At 38.1% G+C, this 15676-nt stretch overlaps 1 pseudogene; it reads right to left on the reverse strand.

The window, feature by feature from the left end:
• Positions 1-1381: 1381 nt before the first annotated feature.
• LOC101345321 (bisphosphoglycerate mutase pseudogene) lies at positions 1382-2276 on the reverse strand (annotated as a pseudogene).
• Between the last annotated feature and the right edge of the window lie 13400 nt (positions 2277-15676).

The raw sequence follows: 15676 nt of genomic DNA on the forward strand, positions 1-15676 counted from the left end.
TAGGTTGAGGAATTTCCCTTCTGTACCTATTTTATTGAGTGCTTTTATTAGGAATGGGTGTTGGACTTTGTCGAATGCCTTTTCTGCATCAATTGAGTTGATCATGTGATTCTTTCCTTTTATTTATGTGGTGGATTACGTTGATTGATTTTCTAATGTTGAACCATCTTTGCATACCTGGTATGAATCCTACTTGGTTGTGTTGTATTATTTTTTTGATATGATTCTGAATTCTATTGGTTAGAATTTTGTTGAGAATTTTTGCATCTATATTCATAGAGATATTTGTCTGTAACTTTCTTTTTTTGTAGTGTCTTTGCCTGGTTTTGGTATCAAGGTTATGCTGGCTTTGTAGAATGAATTCAGAAGTATCCCTTCCTTTTCTATGTTCTGAAATAGTTTGAGTAGTACTGATGCAATCTCTTCTCTGAATGTTTGGTAGAATTCTCCAGTGAAGCCATCTGTGCCAGAGCTTTTTTTGTTGGGAGGTTTTTTTTCTTTTTTTTTTTTTTTCATTTTCAGTCACAAAACATAATTTATTTCTAAACCATTTTTAAGGATCCAAAGATTAAAGCACAAAAAACAAAAACACAATGAAAGCACAAACAGCTATGGTTGTCTATGTGCTGCTAATTCTAGTGGCCAAGAGGAATTCTACCAAATGACAAACAAAGGATGTCCCTGAACTAGAGACAAGTTAAAGGGTCTTCCTGCCCTTTGATGTTGTCATCATCATTGTTTGCTTAGAGGTACCCACCTGTGATGTTCCCATTCAAAGGGCTTCTCATCTTAACTATCAAAGCATCTCTTTTCCTAGAGGAAAAGACTAGTATTAAATATTTCAGCATAGTAAATTATCTAATACTCTTTACCATCATCACAGAAAGTTTTAGTAGATATAAAATGTGAAGTGAGCTACTTAAGACAACTAAGTGAACAGCAATGCAAACTTTAAGGATTTTTATCTTTTGTTTACTGCCATAACCTCAGGCTTGGAATAGTGCCTGTCAATGGTGACTCAGTAATGGTGATTTATTGAATGATGTACACCTGGAACTTCACCTCCACTTATTACTCTCCCATCTCAGAAACTTATGACCTTGATCAAGCCCCACTGGTCACTATATTAGTAACTAATTCAAACAGGGCTTGCAGGACTGCTAACTCATAAGTCTTATGACATAAACACTTAGGCATCCTAAAGCCATTATCTAGACAAAGATAAGTTACCTGTACAAACTCTACCCCACAGCCTAGCTCTGGAAAATGGAAATTCATGTGAGAGGAAAGAGATAGCGAGACAGAGATAGAGAGATGGGGAGAGAGATCAGCCCCCGCAACATACTACATGCCTATTCCAAAGCTGCACTGGGGAAAGACTTTATTTTTCAGCTCCTTTCACTTTTCCTTGATCCTCTACTTTCTTAATAGCTACTTGAATCACCTCCTGGTTGCCCAGGAACTGGTAAGGTCCAACGGCATGCAGGTTTTCTTCCAGTTCTAGGAGAATGGGGACATAAGTAGGGAAAGTAATGTTGATAATGTCTTCATCCAAGATACCTTCCAGATACTTCAGGAGTGCCCTACTGTTATTTCTATGAGAAGATATCAGAACGGTTTTGCCACTTAATACTTCTGGAGCAATCCTTTCATTCCGATAGGGAAGGTGTCTCTCCAGAACATCCTTTAAGCTTTCAGATGGTAGCAGCTGATTCATAGGCACATCACACACTTTTTACTTTTGATCTTTTTAGATCTCCTGGTAGTAGGGATGGGACTCCTCAGTGAGAGGCAGGGTCTCATTGTAGCTTCTTCTCCAGAGCCTCATCTGTTCTTCACTGTGATTCAAAGCCATTTTCTCCCTATTGAGACCAATCAAGGCTCCGTATTGACAGTCATTTAGATGCCAGGAGTTTTCCATGGGAACTCACTCCTGCCCCAGCTCCTCCAGGATCAGCCAGGCCATGTGGATGAACTGATTCAGGATGAATGTGAATATAAGGTCAAACCCATAGTTTAGCTCCTTGAGTTGCTTACCACAGTCTCAAGCTTCCTCCATTCCTTCACTGTAAGTTTCTGGTCCATCCAGCTACAAAAGTGGTTCTTCTTGTTCCAAGCACCCTCCCCATGTCTGAACATAATAATAAGTTTATACTTGGACATACTAGTGGCTGAGCTTCCCTGGCATTGCAAGTGGGCCAACCTTCAGTAGTAACTGTACAGCTGCAGAGAGGTCAGCAGCAGCAACAGTGCATCTCGGCCACCAAGGGGCCAGCACCTTCAAGGACTCATCCTGTTGGGAGTTTTTTTTTTTTATTACCTTTTCATCTCTTCTCTTGTTATGGGTCTGTTCAGATTTTCAACTTAAGTTTGTGTTAGTTTAGGTAGGTAGTATGTTTCTAGAAATTTGTCCATTTCCTCTAGGTTTTCAAATTTGTTGCAGTACAGTTTTTCATAGTACTGATATGATCCTTCTAATTTCAGTTGGGTCTATTTTAATGTCCCCCATTTCATTTCTTATTTAGGTTATCTGCATCCTCTCCTGTTTTTCTTTTGTCAGTTTGGCCAATAGTTTGTCGATTTTGTTGATCCTTTCAAAGAATCAACTTTTGATTTTGTTGATTCTTTCTATTATTTTTTTTTAATTCTCTGTTTCATTTATTTCTGCTCTGATCTTTATTATTTTGTTTCTTCTGGTGGCTGTGGGCTTCTTTTGCTGTTTTCTATTTGTTCAAGTTGTATAGCTAATGTTTTGATTTTGTCCCTTTCTTCTTTTTTGATGTGTACCTCTATTGCTGTAAATTTACCTCCGAGCACTGCCTTTATTGTGTTCCCAAGGTTTTGATATGATGTGTTTTCATTCTCATTTGATTCTAGGAATTTTCTTGATTCCATCTTTGATTTTTTCTATTGCCCTGTGCTTTTTAAGTGAGGTATTATTCAGTTTCCATGTATTTGATTTTTTTTCCTTGTTCTTCCCGTTATTAATTTCTACTTTTATGGTGTTGTGATCAGAGAAGATTCTTTGTATTATCTCAATGTTTTGGATTTTGTTTAGGGTTTTTGTGGCCTAAGATATGGTCTACTCTGGAGAACGTTCCATGTGCGTTGGAAAAGAATGTGTACTTTGCTGCTGTTGGGTGGAGTGTTCTATATATGTCTATGAGGTCAAGTTAGTTGATTGTGGCATTTAGATCTTCTGTATGTTTGTTGAGTTTCTTTCTAGATGTTCTGTCCTTTACAGAGAGTGGTGTGTTGAAGTCTCCTACTATTATTGTGGAACAGTCTATTTCTCTTTTCAGTGTTATTAGAGTTTGTTTTATGTATTTTGGAGCCCTGTCATTAGGTGCATAGATAATTATTATGGTTATGTCCTCATGGTGGATTGTCCCTTTAATCATCATATAGTGTCCTTCTTTGTCTTTTATGGTGGATTTTGTTTTAAAGTCTGTTTTATCTGAGATTAGTATTCTCACTTGTGCTCTTTTTTGGTTGCTGTTTGCTTGATATAGTTTTTCCCATCCTTTGATTTTTAATATATTTATGCCTTTGTTTCTAAGGTGTTTCTCTTGTAGACAGCATATTGATGTGTCCTACTTTTTATCCATTCTGTCACTGTCTGTCTCTTTATGGGTGCATTTAAGCCATTTATGTTCAGTGTGATTACAGATAGGTGTGAGTTTATTGCTGTCATTTTTAGCTTTTTTTTTTTTTGAGGTGCTGACATTTTCTTTATTCCTCTTACTCTTCTGTACTGACTTTCTTTTATTTGTGGATCAAATCTCACTATTTCTTAAGCCTCTAAACATATATTCTCTTATATTGCTACACCAGGAAATATGTAAGGGGATTGCAAACCAAATGACACTATTTCTGCTCCTAGGACATTTCATCCCATCAGCCCACTACGATGTTCCCTTCTCAGTAAACTGCCTGGGGACATTTTTTTCACCACCACCAGGAATGATCTATGATGAAACTTGTATTTTTGACTTCTCCCTTTCTCTACCTTTTCTCTTTTTTTTTTCCTCTTCTAACAAAGTTTTTCAAGCCCTCTTCTCTTCAAGAAGAGGAGAGTGCCACAATCTGGGAGAAGATATTTCAATACTTATATTTGACAAAGGACCCTTATGCAGAATATATGGAGAAATCTTACAAAGCACTAAGGAAAAGTCTAAAAAATTAATGAGAAAGAGTAAAAATTAAACATATACTTCCCAAAAGAGTATACTCAACTGCCCAACAAGCAATTTTAAAAGGTTCTGTGTGAAGGTCACAAAAAATACAAGATGGGTCCTACCTGCAAAGGACTCTGGGGAAGAACCAGAGTGCCTTACTGAGCAGTGACCTGGACCAGGAAAAACCACAACAAACACCTGACTTCATGGTAACGTCAATTTGAACCCATTAACTAGAACAAGAACAACCTCATCCATCATAGATTAGATGTGTTTTTTCCTGGTCCCCCCACCCCATGAATCCTTGCACATAAGGACTAGGTATATAAGCCCACAGCCCACACTGCCCTGCATGGACCTCTACCTGGGTGACATTCAATGTTTCATCATCTGTTGTTTTTTTTGTTAGTGTCAACCTCTGTATGTGAGTTCTCTAATAATACCTTGTCTGATCAGCATGGCTTTTAGTGCCTCTTTTTTCAGAATCTGACCTGTGCCCCTCAGAGCCACTCCTGCTATTGGTCTGATGGGGTGTAACAGTTGGACATCATTAACTATAAGGAAAATGCAAATTAAAAACACATTGAAATAATACCCCACTTCACCAAAATTGCTTAAGTTAAAAGAACGGACAATATCAAGTGTTGCTGACAATGTGGAACAACTGAAACTTTCACGTATTGCTGATGAGACTATCTACTGGTACATCCACATTGGTACACTATTTGGAAATACTGCCTAAAACAAAATATACATATAACCTACAACCCAGAAGCTCCACAGCTGCGTATAGATCCAAGAAAAGTGCATGTTTATTGCCCTTGAAAGACGTGTACAAGAACGTTCATAGAAGTATTAGTTGTTTCATATGCATGTAAACAGCAAAATAAATGAAAAAATTGTTATGGAAGCAGTGGTCGAGAAATCAAATGACCTGTTGCATTGGGTAAATCTGCTATAAAAGACCTCTTTAAAGTGTTGAAAAGCAACGATGTCATTCTGAAGACTAAAGTGCACCGGATCCAGGCCATGCGATTTTCACCCGCTGCATATGCATATGAAAGCTGGTTAACGAATAAGGAAGACAGAAAAAGAATTGATAGCTTTAAATTATGGTGTTGGTGAAGAACATTGAATATATCATGGACTTCCAGAAGAAAGAACCACTCTGTCTTGGAAGAAGTACAGCCAGAGTGCTCCTTGGAAGTGAGGATGGGGAGACTTAGTCTCACATATTTTGGACATTTTATCAGGAGGGACCAGTCCCTGGAGAAGCACACCATGCTTGGTAAGGTAGAGGGTCAGCTAAAAAGAGGAAGACCCTTGACGAGATAGATTCACACAGTGGCTGCAACAATGGGCTTAAATGTAGCAACAATAGAGAAGCTGGCACAGGACCCGGCAGTGTTTCTTTCTGTTGTACATAGGGTTGCTATGAGTTGGAACCAACTTGAAGGCAACTAACAACATCAATGACAGTATTAATACAATGGAATATAACAACAATAAAAAAAGAATGTTTGCTACTAGAAACAATATGGATGCGTCTAATAAAAAATATATTGAGTGAAAAATCTATGCTCAAATGAGAACATATTGTATGATCCGTTTATAGTATTTTGAAACACAGGAAAATGCTGGTAGAGTTCAGAAGATTGGAATTGATTTGGATAGGTACAAGGGAGTTTCTGAGAGCTGAAAAATTCTTTATCTTGGTCTGGATGTTGGTTATATGAGATATACATAAGTAACAACTCATCAATGTGAATAATTAAGTTTCATGAGTTTTACTCTTTGTGAACTAAGCCTCAATTTAAACAAAAAATAAAAAAGAAGAATGAAGGATTTCCTTAGCTATCTCCTCATCTTCAGTACATCCTGTCTCTTCATTAGCATTGTTTGACTTGTGATCTGCAGATTGGTGGTGGTGCCTTCTAAAAACTGTCTTTTATTTGTTTGTGAGCATTAGATACTTTTATACCAATTTGACTGTGCCAGTGTATTTGACTCCTCCTATTAAATAAAGTGGAAACAATTTCAGGGATTCGGTGAGTGGAATGCGGTGCTGGCCACTTAATCGTCAAGCAGTAGAACTGTGTTGTCGCTTATGATATTTGTAAGATTGGTTTGACACCCAGAACCCAAGAGAATATACAAATCAGAGGAAATATTATTATTTATTTTTATGGTTTGTTATTTTAAAATGATATTAATCTTAATCAAACTTGCTTTCTATATTTATAGTTTTCCATTATTAGCTAAAAAAAGATTGCTTTTGAATTGATTCTGACAAATGGTAACCCCATGTATGTCAGAGTAAAGTTGTGCTCCGTAGGATTATCAATGGCTGATTTTTTTCAGATGTAGACGGCCCAGCCTTTTGTCCCAGGGCTTCTGGGTGGTCTCCAATCTCCAGCCCTTTGGTTATCAGACCAACATGTTAATCATTTGCAAAGTCCAGGAACTCCATCAGCTAAACAGGGACGTAAAATTAACATTATTTATTTGTAACTCTAATTTACATGGGGGAAACGTGGTTAAGAAGGCTAGAGAAGCCAGAACACACCTAGTGTATGTGCCAGAGAGTTGTGGTCTGAAAACAGGCCATGGTGTGACTGAAAATAAAGAAGAGAACGGAAAATAAAGAAAAAACGCTCTGTTCGGCAACAGCTTGTCTTTCAGAATTGGCCTCTCTGGAGCGAATGAGGAAAATGCACCAGCAGAGATTTCTCAATTTCTGTTCCTGGATGTGGTAGGAGCAGTGTTGAGAGTAGTAGTGGGATGGGCTGGCAACTTTGAGATTAAGCGACACGTTGACTGGGGAAATTTCCTAAATTTTGCTTGAAATGCAAAGAGTAATAAAAAAAAAATTCCTCTTTGTTTGTTCCACGTATTTCCAAATCTTAGATGAAACCTACTGAAAACCAACTTTCTCTTAAAGAATTCTATCTGGCTCCTCTACTCTTCACGTCCTGCTCTTAACTCAACAGGAGTCTAAAGAAGTGAACTGTTACCAGAGAAAGTCAGAGACTTTGTACAATCAGTAATAACTACATACTCAGCCACCTTTTCCTCAGTCCTAGCCCTACTGGTGCAACGGTTAAGCATTAAGGCTGCTAACCAAAACGTCAGCAGTTCAAATCAATCGGACAATCCATGGAAACCTTATGTGGTAGTTCTACTCTGTCCAACAGGGTCGCTATGAGATGGAATTGATTCAACGGCAATGGTTTTTGGGGTTTTTTTGTTTGTTTGTTTGTTTGTTTTTTTAGTATAGGCGAGGACCCTGGTGATCAGTGGTTAGGAGTTTGGCTGCTAATCAAAAGGTCAGCAGTTCTAATCCACCATTCTTGGAAGCCTGATGATGAATAGGGTCGTTATTACTCAAAATCGATGGCAACAGTTTCTTTGTTTTTTGGGGTAATTTGGTTAGTATAGGTGCAGAAGCAATATAGGGGAGTCCTTCACAAGTCAAGTAGGTGACCTCAGAATTGGCTTAGGGATAACCTGTGACAAACCGGAAGAAGGTAGATAGTTGCAGCATTTGGAAAGAAGAGAAAAGAGGATGATGCATTATGAAGGATCTCCAGTTCTCCTGGCTTCTCACCTCCTGTACCATAACCGATCCCCACTTTCCTAATGAAAAAATAGCCTTCCTCGCTTTCAAGCCTTCCTCTACAAGGTCCCTGTACAAGATTTTCTCCTGGTTTAGGTCAAAACACAGAAAAATTTTTCAGTTCATATTCTGGATTGTATGATCAAATTAACATTGTTCCATCAAGGTTACTTTTATTCTCAGCTGAATAACTGAAAGTATTTATAGGGAAACTAGAATGTTCCACAAGGATGTGGCAACTGTCCTGAAACACTGTAGACCTTACCTGAGGTCTTTGGGTTAATATGGCTATTTTCTTCCCTTTTGACCGGTGAGTGTTTAGGATTTGTGCTCCATTTCTTCTTTGGCAGCCTCTTCAAAGATGGGACTCTCTCAACCACACCTAGACACTGAGTTCAGGATAGATACACAAAGAAGTTGCTATGCACTTCCATAGCTTCTTTCTGCTGCATATCCATGATGGTGAATGAGAGGTAGACAAGACAGAGTGGCGAGTCTTTGCATCCTCAGCCCAAATCTGGGTTGAACATCTACTTCTCGACGTTGTAGAACATGACAGAAGAGAAGATGAGACAAGGAAATGGCTCTCTTCTTTGGCAGGAATGAATTTTTCTTTGCCTGACATTATTTGAGAATCCTGTGTTCTCATCCCAAAGAAGGAATAATGATTTTTCCTAAGTGCTGGAGCAGGTTTTTCTTCTTTCAGATTCTCTAGCCTACTGACATTCAACTTTTCCCCAAATCATTGTAAACTGTCTGCTTAGTCTTTGGGACAAGCAGATGGTGGCCCATGTACCAGTGAGTAAGGAGAGTGCTTGGAGAGAATGTTTGCATAAAAACGACAACAAATAACTTTAAGTGAGCACCAAAGTTCCAAGGAGTCAGTTAAGAAAGAAATATCAAGGCCAAAACAACTCAGATTAAGAAAGAAGTAAGTTTCTGAGAGTAAGAGGATCTATGAATGTGCTTTGTGAGGAAAGAAAGAATGAGGCTTTGGGGATTGAACACAGGACCTCATTCATGCTAAGCAAGCACTCTAGCACTGAGCTATACCTCCTCCCACAACAGTCTTTGTGACTATTCTCAGAGTCTTTGTGGACTAAGTTATCAAGACAGAATCACTTTATGTTCACTTTCGCTGTTTTCAAACTCCCTACACTGCACTTGCTCGGACACCCGATACACCGGGCGAAGGATACCTTAGTGCTAGAAAGAATGGTATTGTTCCTGGTCAATGGTCTTCCACCAGATTGCCCAAAGCCTGCTTCCATTCCATCACTTGGGTGAGTCCTGTGATATAATATTCTCTTGTAACTTGTCTGAATATAACTTTCTGTATTCTTTTGACTCTTGGAAACATATTAATGTTTTACACAGGCAAATAAATAAAACTAAGTCAAGTGTGTGTGAAAATACTCTAAATATGAATATAAATGGAAACAAATCTAACGTATTTCAAAAGAATAACATATCCACATCGGAGAAAAAAGAGAGAATGATTCAAGAAAATGTTTTACACACTGCTTTATCCTCATTGTAAGACAAAAAGAATTGTAAACAAATATTAAATTCTACGTAGCTGAATTTTGTTTTTTTATAGTGCTATGGGTGAAGCAATTCTGATATTACTTCGTGTAAATTTTAGGCTTGAGTAAATGAGTACATGTACTGAGGTTGTTGGAAACCAGGGCTCTCATTGTGAGAGACAGAAAGAAAACATGAAACTGGAATGGAGGAAGGTAAGAAATTCCTTGCTAGTGCCAGATATGTATTCCCGTTGCCATCTAGGTTGATTCCGACTCATAGAGACCCCAAGTGTAACAGAGTACAACTGCTCAGTAGGGTTTCCTAGGCTGAAATCTTTATGGGGAAAACTGGTGGCACAGTGGTTAAGCACTCAACTGCTAATCAAAAGATCTGCAGCTTGAACCCTCCCCTGCTCTCTGCAGGAGAAAGATTTGGCAGTCTACTTCTATAAAGATTACAGCTATGAGTCTGAATCGACTCCACGGTAGTGGGCTTGGTTTCTTGGTTTTCATCTTCACGGGGGAGCCAAGGGGCACAATTGTGCTCGACTGCTAACCTAGATTGTTAGTTCCACTGGTAGTAAAGGCCTGGCCATCTGCTTCCCTTAGGCCAACACATGGGGTCACCTTGAACTGGAATTGCCTCCATAGCAATCAACAATTTTTAAGGAAGCAGATGGCTAGACTTCTCTTCCAGGGTGCTGCTGGGTAAATTCCAACTGTCAACCTTTGGATTACCATTAGATTACTGAGTGAACTAAGCTACCACGGCTTCCGTAGGAGCATTAGCCATTTCAAATGTATAACAACAGTAAAATGAATGAAAAAGTCTGATGTCCAGTATTCACACAAGGGAACATGACAGAGCAATAGGAAAGAAATACTGCTACTAGAAACAGTATTGATGCATCTAATAAAAAGCATACTGAGTGAAAGAATCCATACTGAAAATGAGCACATATTGTATGATTTCATTTTTAATATTTCAAAACACAGGAAAAACTAATCTATGCTACTACAGGTCAGAAGATTGGAACTTGGGATGAAGTACAAGAAGTTCCCCGGAGCTGAAAATTTCTTTATCTTGGTCTGGATGTTGGTTCCATGGTATATACATATGTATTATTCATCAATCTGAATAATAAGGTTTTATGCATTTCACTCTACGTGAATCTAGCCTCAATTTAAACAAACGGAAAAGAGAAGGAAGAAAGATTTCCTGGGATATCGTCTGGCCTCCAGTACATCCTATATCCTCATTGTTGTTGTTGTTGTTAGGTGCCGTCAAGTTGATTCCAACTCATGGGGACCCCATAAGTTCTGTTCAAATCATGGTACGTAGATTGGTGCCTAAGAACTGTTTTTTACCTGTGAGCATTCGAAACTTTTGTATCAATTTGACATGCCAGTACATTGGACTCCTCCTATTAAATAAAGTAGAAACAATTTTAGGGGGTAGGTGATTGAAAAGTCGTGCCAGCCACTTAATAGTCAAATAGCAGAACTGTTTCCACTCACTATATTGAAAGTTTGGTTTGACAGCTAGAACCTAAGAGAATATACAAATTTGAGGAAATATTTATTTTTACAATTTGTTATTTTACAAAGATATTATTAATTTTACTCAAGCCTGCTTTCTAAATTTATATTTTACAATTAATAGCTAAAATTAAACCCAAAATCAAACCAATTGCCTTTGTGTGGATTCTAACTCATGGCAACTTCATGTGTATCAGGGTAAGACTGTGCTCCATAGGGTTTTCGATGGCTGATTTTTCAGAAGTAAATGGCCACAGAGGCAGTACATGATAACAATAACATTGTCCCAAGCATTGATTTATCAGCCATCTTTCTCCTCTAGCTCTGCATAACCTTACTGCATCGGGCTTGGAGCTTCCATTCTGCCTTTTTTTATGCAAGATAAAAAGAAGTCTTTGCTCAGACTCCCTCAAAGAGCACTGATATACTAGCCAAGGTAACGTGTGAGGCGCATCAATATTCTGGACCTTTTTTCCAGTAGAAGAAAGCAGCAGAGTCCTAACGGATTTGAACTCTCTGACTGTTTTCTGCACGGCCAGGGTTACCTCATCTTCATGGGCAAGCCGCCTGATGCAGGACAGCAAAAGGTCATGAGCTTCAGTGAGAGCATCTAGGTCGGATGCTCCTTCTCCAGAGGAGGATCTATGATAGCAGGCACTTCTCACATAGGTACACTGGATGCCTGCCCTTCCACTGCTCCCAGCTGTCAACACTGTGGTGGAAAATGCTAGAACCTCAAAGGAAAGAACCTGAAGAGTTGCCTTAGGAAACATAGGTCCAGACAGAGAAAGAAGGCAGAAGACGCTGTCACTATGATTCTAAAGACCTCAAAGACAGAGGACTCCACCATTGATTGATTATTGTACCATTTACAATTAGAATCCCCTCCTGGGTGAGGAAACAGGGAAGCAGAAGGTATGGACTGGGGCAAAACTTGCTGAACAAATTAAGTTTTTGTAAAACACTTTGTACACCTGCACATGTCTTCTGGCGGGTCAATAAGCCAGATCACTTTTTCTTTTTTTTTTTTTAAGGTACAGGCAGTCCCTAGATTACAAACGAGTTGTATTCTTAAATCTGTCTAGAAGTCAAATTTGTACATAAGTCGGAACAGTTAGGTAAGGTTCATAGCTAACATAACCAACAGTCAAATGTTTGTCTTAGTTTATAGTACAGTATATAGTGTACCTTCCTATGCATAAAAAACATTAAAGAAACACTTCCAGATACACTAAAACATCTTTAACATAATAATACAGTAATAATAATGTTTTGATGTGTGGCACAAAGTAGCATCCATTTGTTATTACAAACCATAGTTTGTACCTTGATGTTTTAATATAAAAGGCTTTATGGGAGTTGGTTCATAACTACGGTTTGTACCTATACCAGAAGTTTGGAACCCAGGGACTGCTTGTAATTAGAAAATTGTCCCGCAACTATGCCTAGACCTCACCTCTGTTCATTTTGAGTGGGACTCTGTTGAATTAAGTCACACCACCTGTATTCAACTCTCAGCTGCTCCTCTGAATAGCTAAGGGAACTTGGCAAATTAGTTCTATGGGTCTCAATTTTCACATATGTGAAATGGAGATAGTAATAAGTCTATCTAACAGAGTTGATGGGAGGACTTGATGAGTAAATACACATAAACTACTTTAGGAAGATATCTGGCACATAAACAAGCAATCATTAAAGTTCACTATTGTCATTTTTATTGTTATTGCTGTTAGTTGCCAGGGAGTTGATTCCAACTCATGGCAACCACATGTGTTACAGAGTAGAACTGTTCCATATGGTTTTCTTGGCTGTAATCCTTATGAAAGCTGATTGCCAAGCCCATCTTCTAAGGTACCACTGGTTAGGCTGGAACTGCCAAACTTTGTGCAAACCACTTGCGCCACCTAGGGACCAGGTTTTTTATCATGATTCTCATTACTCTTGTTGAACAATATTTTTGCTTCAAGTATTTAATCCTTTCAACAACTGAGTATTATCCAAAATCTACATATTAAAGTCCCAAGCAGTAAAATAAAATAAGTGATTTATATTAGCAGGTAAATAAAATCTGTTCTTTTTCCTAAATTAAGAGATGACATTCAGGACATTCACACTTCAGCTGTAAAATTACAAATCTAGAGTGTCTTCCACTCATCTAATTGTTTTACAGTAGTACATATCTTGGTACATCAACCAACTTTTTAATTTTCTCACTTTCTCTTTACAGCCACTGCACCCAACCTCCCAATAGCTTATCCCAGTGAGCTTCTCCAGTGATTTGCCCTTGGTTCGGAGACATCTAGTAGATTATATCACCACTCCATTCCCAGCAGCAGCCAATGACTGACTGGAGGGTTAGGAAGTGCAAAAGTCCAAAACCCTTAACTCAAAGACAACTCTGCTATGCAATTTACACTCCAGCGCCCCCTGTCACATGGGTCAGGCCAAATGTAAACTTTACCTAAGAACACATTATTGCTTGGCTACTTTCCTTTTCCTGTCCTAAATACCACTCCCTCAATAAATCCAGCACCCTTCAGCATTATATCAAAAAATAATACACAATGAGCAAGTAGGATTCATACCAGCTATGCAAGGATGGTTCAACATTAGAAAATCAATCAACGCAATTCACCACATAAATAAAGGGAAAGAAAAGAATCACCTGATCATTGCAATTGATGCAGAAAAGGCATTCAACAAAGTCCAACACCCATTCCTAATAAAAACACTCAATAAAATAGGTACAGAAGGGAAATTTATCAACATAATAAAGGGCATCTATGCAAAACCAATGGCCAACGTCATTCCCAGTGGAGAGAGGTTGAAAACATTCCCCTTGAGAACAAGAACAAGACAACGATGCCCTTTATCACCACTCCTACTTAACATTGTGCTGGAAGTCCTAGCTTGAGCAATAAGGCAAGAAAAAGAAATAAAGGGCATCCAAATTGGTAATGAATAAGTTAAACTGTCCCTATTTGTGGATGATATGATACTATACATAGAAAACCCAAAAAACTCCATGAGAAAACTACTGGAACTAATAGAAAGATTCATCAGGTAGCAAGATACAAGATAAACATAAAAATCAGTTGGATTGCTATACACCAATACTGAGAATGATGAAAATGTAATCAGGAAAACAATACCATTTATAATAGCCCGTAAAAAATAAAATACTTAGGAATAAATCTAACCAGGGATGTAAAAGACTTATACAAAGAAAACTACAAAACACTACTGCAAGAAACCCAAAGAGATCTACATAAATGGAAGCACATACCATGCTCATGGATAGGTAGACTCAACATTGTGAAAATGACAATTCTACCCAAAGCAATTTGCAAATGCAATGCAATCCTGATCCATATACCAACAACATTCTTTAAAGAGATGGAAAAACTAATCAATAACTTTATATGGAAAGAGAAGAAGCCCCGGATAAGTAAAGCACTATTGAAAAAGAATAAATAGGAGGACTGGCACTACTGATCTCAACTATACAGCTACAGTAGTCAGCCTGGTACTGGTACAATAACAGATACATTGATCAATGGAACAAAATTTAGAACCCAGATATAAATCCATCCACTTATGCTCATCTGATCTTCGACAAGGGCCCAAAGCCCATCAAAAGAGGAAAAGACAGTCTTTTTAACAAATGGTGCTGGCAAAACTGGATGTCCATCTGCAAAAAAATGAAACAGGACCCATACACCACACCATATACAAAAACTAATTCAAAATGGATCAAAGACCTAAATATAAAGCCCAAAACTATAAAGTTCGTAGAAGAAAAAATAGGATCAATGCTAGAGGCCCTAATACACGGCATTAGCAGGACACAAACCATAACCAACAACACACAAACTCCAGAAGATAAGCTAGATAACTGAGATCTTCTAAAAATTAAACACGTATGCTCATCGAAAGACTTCGCCAAAAGAGTAAAAAGAGAATCTACAGACTGGGAAAAAATTTTTGACTATTACAAGTCAGACAAAGGTCTAATCTCTAAAATCTACAAGAAAATCCAACACCTCTACAACAAAAAGACAATCATTTTAAAAATGTGTGAGGGAAATGAACAGACACTTCACCAAAGACATTCAAGTGGCCAACAGACACGTGAGGAAATCACTAGCTATTAGAGAAATGCAAATCAAAACCATAATGAGATGCCATCTCACCCAAGCATTACTGGCACAAATCAAAAAAACTAGAAATAACAAATGTTGGAGAAGCTACGGGGAGATAGGAACTCTTATGCACTGCTGTGGGAATGCAAAATGATACAACCATTTTGGAAAACGATATGGTGCTTCCTTAGAAAGCTAGAAATAGAAATACCATATGATCCAGCAATCCCATTCCTAGGAGTATATCCTATAGAAGTAAGAGTCGTCACACGAATAGATATAGAACATAGACATAGACACAGTATATAGACATAGAAATAGAACATAGAATAGACATAGAACATGCACATCCATGTTCATTGCAGCATTGTTCACAATAGCAAAAAGATGGAAACAACCTAGATGCCCATCAACAGATGAATGGATAAACAAACTGTGCTACATACACACAATGGAGTATTATGCAATGATAAAGAACAATGATGAATCTGCAAAGCATCTCATAACTTGGATGAGGCTGGGAGGCATTATGCTGAGTGAAATAAGTCAATCACAAAAGGACAAATATTGTATGAGACCACTACTGTAAAAATTCATGAAGAGGTTTACACAGAAAAAGAATCAATCTTAGATGATCATGAGAGAATGGGGGGTACACTAAATAGACAATAGGTA

The sequence above is a fragment of the Trichechus manatus genome, unplaced genomic scaffold (genome assembly GCF_000243295.1).
Source record: "Trichechus manatus latirostris isolate Lorelei unplaced genomic scaffold, TriManLat1.0 scaffold00180, whole genome shotgun sequence".
NCBI classification, from domain to species: domain Eukaryota; kingdom Metazoa; phylum Chordata; class Mammalia; order Sirenia; family Trichechidae; genus Trichechus; species Trichechus manatus.